Source organism: Lagopus leucura, unplaced genomic scaffold, assembly GCF_019238085.1.
Source record: "Lagopus leucura isolate 7727_CA_CO unplaced genomic scaffold, USGS_WTPT01 Super-Scaffold_100047, whole genome shotgun sequence".
Taxonomy (NCBI): Eukaryota; Metazoa; Chordata; class Aves; order Galliformes; family Phasianidae; genus Lagopus; species Lagopus leucura.
The window spans coordinates 2,430,788-2,436,787 of record NW_024962293.1 but is presented as its reverse complement, the minus strand read 5'-3'; positions in this window follow the sequence as shown (position 1 = coordinate 2,436,787).

Below are 6,000 nucleotides of genomic sequence, written 5' to 3'. Positions count from 1 at the left end.
AAATCCCAGCTCCCTGCAATCCTTTGTGGATTTTTAGCCCTTTGACAATCTAGAAAAGCAAAAAAAGATCTGTACCCACTTCTTCTGGGAGGAGACAGGAGCACATGGTGGGGTGGGCTGTGTTACTGCCCAAGGCCAAATAGGAAAACTATGGCAAGATCTTGTGTAAAGGGCCTTCCTTCACTCCTTTCGTGGCAGCAGGAATTTCTACTCCTCCCCACTGACTGGGTTTTCTCTTTTCCCCCTCCATGTGCTGTGTTACAGTGGTCTGGCCGACACACGTTGGACTCTCAGCACTCACAGAACCCAGAAGGCATCGCACCCCCAGCATGGCTGGGCTGGAGCCCACAGCCCAACAGTGCAGCAGGAACAACAGAAATAGAAAAGGATGGTAATTTTTACCTTGGAATGCTAAGCTGCAAACCGTGGAAGGAACAGAATCACTTTCTGTGCAGCCCCCCCCACACCAGGGGCAATACCATTTGATTTTAAGATTTCAGCTCAGTGTGCAATGATTTGCACCTGGTGATGCCCCTTCCTCCCTCTGCTTTCCCCCAGCTAAGTTTCCCTTTAGCTCGCAGGGAACACGCCAGATGTATTTCAGCTCCTCTCTAAAACAGTCACAGTTCACATCTCCTTTAAGACACAGAGCCCATCTCAGAGCCTTCCTCTGCTGCACACCTTTCCCCTGTGGCAGAGGGATGCAGAGAAGTGCAAAAGTTGGCAACAGCAAAAATCAGAGCCTTCAGGTTCACACAACACTGGAATTCCCAGGCCTTTAGGATTTACTTTCTGCTCTGTCACAGTGGAGAATGATTTCAGTCTGGCCTACTGAGTCACAACATGATGTTTTAGCACAGGTATTTGTCAAGGAGACCAATAAAATGAAACAAGTAGGGTAACAAGGTAGGAATTAAATACAGCGGGGAAAGCAACAGCAACGATCTTTGCTTTAAAAGCACAAAATTGGATTCCTGTTTAGTAAAGCAGATGCTTTTATGAATGTCCGGAGAACAGCTAAAGTTAGGCAATAATTGGCAGGGACTGACCTCGGGCTCATTTGAACGAATGAAATTCAAAGGAAACTTGTGCTTTCACAAAGCACTGCTCTATTCACACGCCTTTACCCCAAGCACAAAATTATTTTGAGAAAAAGAGAAGCAAAAACTGCACTGCAAAGGAAATTGATGTTTTTGAAGATAAACAATTCATCAATGTCAAAACAAACTCCTGGGTTTTGCTGTTTTACCCCAGAAAATGCACACGCTGCCAGAGGCTCCCACAAGTTAAATGACAGAGTTGTCTTCAGATGGCATCAGTACCAAAGCTTGCTGCTAATGAGTTGCAGATCTGCATCATAATTGACCATCCGGATTTCCATTTACAAAAGCAGGATGTGGTCAGCAAGACCAAATACTGCTGCAGAGCCAAAAAATAAAAATTACAGAGAGATTTGCAGAGTTAAGGGTACAGTAAGCGACATAAGTATCAGCCTAATTGCTGCAGACACTGCGTGAATGTACCAGCCGCTGCTGCCCCGCTCTGCACGCAGTGTGTGACATCAGCTGCTGCTGTACCTCCTCCCAGACATGGCCGTCTGCGGCTCTCGCCTATCGCTGCCTATCGCTGCCTATCGCTGCCTATCGCTGCCTATCGCTGCCTATCCAAGGAGTTAACGGCCACGCCGCCCTACTGGGCTGCCCCAGCACTCTATCACAAGCACCGTCAGGGGCCCATGCGCAGTGGCTAATTAAAACAATTACAAAGACAAAGGAGGTATCAATAGCATTCCAAGCAGCAAAGAAAGAGATGAGGTAGTGAAGATTTAAACCGTCAGTAGCTGAGCTCTGCGTGCCGCTCCGGGCGGTCCCACGGCACGGCCAGGGCCGCCTACCGAGCCGCGGAAACCTCCCCGTGCAGACCTGCGGTGGTTTTGTGTTCGGTTATACGAGGTTTTGTGGTTTGAGCCTCTCTAAACGGACTGTGACATAGATTTTTTTTTTTTTTTTTTTTTTTTTTTTTTTTTTTTTTCTGCCAGCAATTGCAGAGATAAAATAGAAACGCTTCGGTTTTCATCACGGGTTTTCACAGACGAGGTGGATACACGTATGTCAGGGAGAGAAGCGACAGCAGGAAAAGGAACGGCTGTGACAACGAGGGAAGTTCCTCAGAGCCTGCGAGGGGTTCTCCCGAGCGTTTTGGTGAACGCAATTGCACAGCGCAGCCTGACAGCGGAGCACGCGCTGTGCAGACGCACCACTCACCTCCCGAGGAGCATCGACGGCAGCGGTCGCTTTGCTCGCGCACGGAAATGAAGGCTCTCCTCCCGCAGGGCAGCCTCGCCTCGTGTCGTCTGTGCGCCCGACAGAAAACGGAACTTCACTCAGAAACGCTTTCGCCCAAAAAGCTTTGTTACAGCGCTGGGTTCTCCCTGGGAGCGCAGGGCGCCCGCGGCTGTGTGCAGGCGCACGTTGTGCGGGTTTACAGGAGTTCGGTTTGCTAAATTAATCGGGCAAACCAAACGGCTGAGCTGGGTGTGTCGGCCTGTGAATGCATTCTGATTCCACTCAGCTGTTCTTTTAATCATCGGGATAATTAGCCCAGGTGAAACCTGGAGGGGCAACGACAGCTTTTTCTGATTTCTGCCTCTGATGGAAGAGAAGGGGCTGAGAATGCAATAACTGGAGAGGGAACGGCCACTGAAACACAGGGATATGTATGTGGACACAGAAAACCGCAGATGTGGGCTGTTTTTCTAAAGAAACATGCCTGAAAACACATCTTTAGTGAACCTGGACTAAGAATTTATATTAAGGTCTCCTATGAATGTGTTGTTTCCCCCTGAACAACTACTGTGGTAATTAACAAGGCACTGCCATTCTACATGCACCTGAAAAGCTGAAGAGCAAGAGAAGGATGCTAAAAAGATGATGTGTATCTTTAATAGATTCTAACAACTCTATAACAACCTGAGAAAGCTTGAAGTTATGGGGAAAAATGTAGTTCTGAAATGATTGTTGTGTGGTCTTTGTTCGCATGCAGCTCTATGCACACAGTTTGCAAATATGCTGAAAGATCCCCACAGCAGATGAAAGGCAACGTGACACAGTTTTCTGTGTATTTAACATGTCTTACTTGGGCCAGATTCTTGGTTTTATTACACAAGTGCGCCAAAACGTCAGGGAGATCATAACAGAAGAACAAAACCACAGGAAAGCTGTGAATTCAGCTATCAGAGCAACCCTCACTTCTCACTGCAAGTTATCCAAAGGGCAGTGCCAGTTTGATTGTAGTTCATCCAAAACTTGAATGAGGCTCTGATAAGTTTCAATAAGTGATCACCAACATTATTCTTTCACAGCCAATGCTGCACGAAACCCAGATTTCTTTGGGGAGGCTTCATGCTCATGGTGTCACACCTCCAGCATGGGCACGGTGTGAATGACTGCCCAGCATCAGGAGGATTAAACTGACACCAAACTGTTTGACCACGTTTCACTGCAGAACAGAAACAACGATACTACTTGCCACGCAGGTACATAAGCACACAGTGAATTCATTTAAAACCTGAAAAGTCTTCTTGCTAAATGGAGTCTGATTTGTTCCTGGGCATCCAAAGCCCAGCAAAACCGGCACCGTTAGATTTTATGGCAGTCTCTAAAGCCACCACCTCCCAGGCGTGTGCAGATCATTGCACAAGGCTGTTTGCTTCACTGCTCTAACAATGGAAGATGATTTCAGTAATTTCTGCCATTTCTGTGTCTCTGAGGTGGGAGGGCAGAGGATGCGCGCCTGCTTTACAGCAGGGCCATCAGTGCCATAAATTCGCAGCTCCCGTGTCATCGCGCTGACTCCCAGCATTCATCCATTTATTCTGCAGCTGGTAGCTTGGCCAGCAGAGGCAGATTGGGTATAGGAGTAAATGTGAGGTCCCTGAATCAAAGGAAAGTGGAAAAAAAAAAAAAGGAAGACTGGCCGGCCATTTGTGCACTGTAAGCAAAATCTTCCCTTATACGTTCCCTTGCACTTTCCTAACTTTACCTAGTTTATAAAGCTGGCCACGTTTGTAACATGGGAAACATGAGAATTTATTTTCTTAGCTACAAAGCTGTAGATATCAGCAAAGTTGCACCGCACAGCTCAGGGGAGAGGCTCCACACGCTCCATTTTCTGAGAAAAGCAGAACTGAGACAGTGTCCCTGAGTGTTATTAACCAGCACCATTGCTTTCAACGCATCAGAAGGAAGAGAAGACTTGAAGCCCTGTTTGTATAATGATGGAAACGCTGTGCTTTATCAGCCTGCTGTCTCTGGCCACCAGCACTGGCTGTGCCATCCCTTAACGCCGCTGCTCTGCCTCTCCCGTGCCTCAATTCTTGCCACACTGATCAGTGTATCCTCACCACATCCATATCCTCAGCACATCAAGACCGAATTTGTGTCACTGCTGCCTTCACACAGCTGCACATAACGCCTGCTGAGTCGAGTCCTGCAGAGCTGGCTGTGGGACTTCCCTACAAAACACCAATTTTCTGCCCGTCAGTAATTAGGGACATCAGCATACACAAGTAGGAAAACAACCAATGCATGCGTATTTGAGAACTCCATTTCACTTCTCACTCAATGGGAGCTGGTTCCAGAAAGGAATGAAGACTCTCAGCTTTCTGGGGACTCCTTGAAGCTTTTCTGAAAGCTCGGGGAACGTGTCCTACACTTACATCACAGAAGCAAGATAGGATTCTGTAGTTACACTTTTATTACTGTGATAAAGATGGCTTTACTTTTATGGAGGTGGACTTACGGAGAATGCAATACCTATAAAGCACAGTGCTGGGGAATTCGCAGACGTGTTGAGAGCTGTGCTCAGCTCCTGCAGCAGGTTCCTTCCAGCTGCCTTCTGAGCACACAGCTGTGCTGAGCAGAGGGGCTCTGAGGTGCTCAGCCCCTGCCTGACCGCAGCTGCAAACACACCAGGCTTCCCTTCCACCTCCAGGGCTGCCCGGCTGCCTCCTGCATGCATGGGAGGCCTCACACAGCCCTGGAGGTTTCATCAGAACGTTGTACTTACAGCACAGCCTCCCTTCTCCTGGGTTGGGGATCGGTTCTGCCCACTCACAAGCTGATTTTCTTCCTGTAACTCCAGAACTCCACATGTAGTGCTGCTGCAGCAGCACATTTCTGACCACACAACTGCCGTGATTTGCTGCTCCTCGGGGCAGGCAGCACTGCTGTCCAGGTTTTGGCTTGGATCGTTTCAGGAGCATTCATCTTGCAAGATTGCCAGGGGAATGAAAGCTGAAGTCACCAAATAACAAAGGAACTGAAGCTGCTGTGTTTTGGAGAATTCTATCAAATTAAAAATTCTCTGAGAAATAATTCCTTCTGCTTTTAATAGCGACTTCAGAGTTAAAACCCCTTTACATTTAATCAACCTGCTTAAAATTCTTGCCCCCAGCAGGAAAGAATCTCAATCAGAGGGAGACAAACATTCATTAAGCCCTGTACAATAAACCTGCTCTGCAGCCAAAGTGCTATTAATATCATTTTACAGAAAGAGGAAATGGAAGAATAGTGAGATGGGAGTAACTCGTTTGGGGTCACAAAAAGGTTCACGAAGGCACGGTAGAGTAGTAAACCTTGAATCAGAGCTGCTTCAACCCAGAGCAGTGTGCCCTCCTTGCTGTGCTTTGCCATGCTGCCTGCCAATTACCAGTCATTATTATAAGAAAAAAAAGAAGGCAATAAAGCTTATAAAAAGCAAATACACTGATTTATCAAAGATCTCAACTTTTGTGGAGTGAGACTTTAAAATGTGATAAAATAAAAGTGACTCTTCTTATTCTCACTTCCCTTATGGACGAGCTCTGTTGAAAAGGGATGCTTCCATGTCTTTGCAGTGCCCAGATACTGAACAGAACAACCCTGGCACCTCTCCCTGCTGGCTGGATACCAGTGTGAGGCTGCTACAGGTCTGACTTGAAAGCCACTGGAAGCTGCTCGT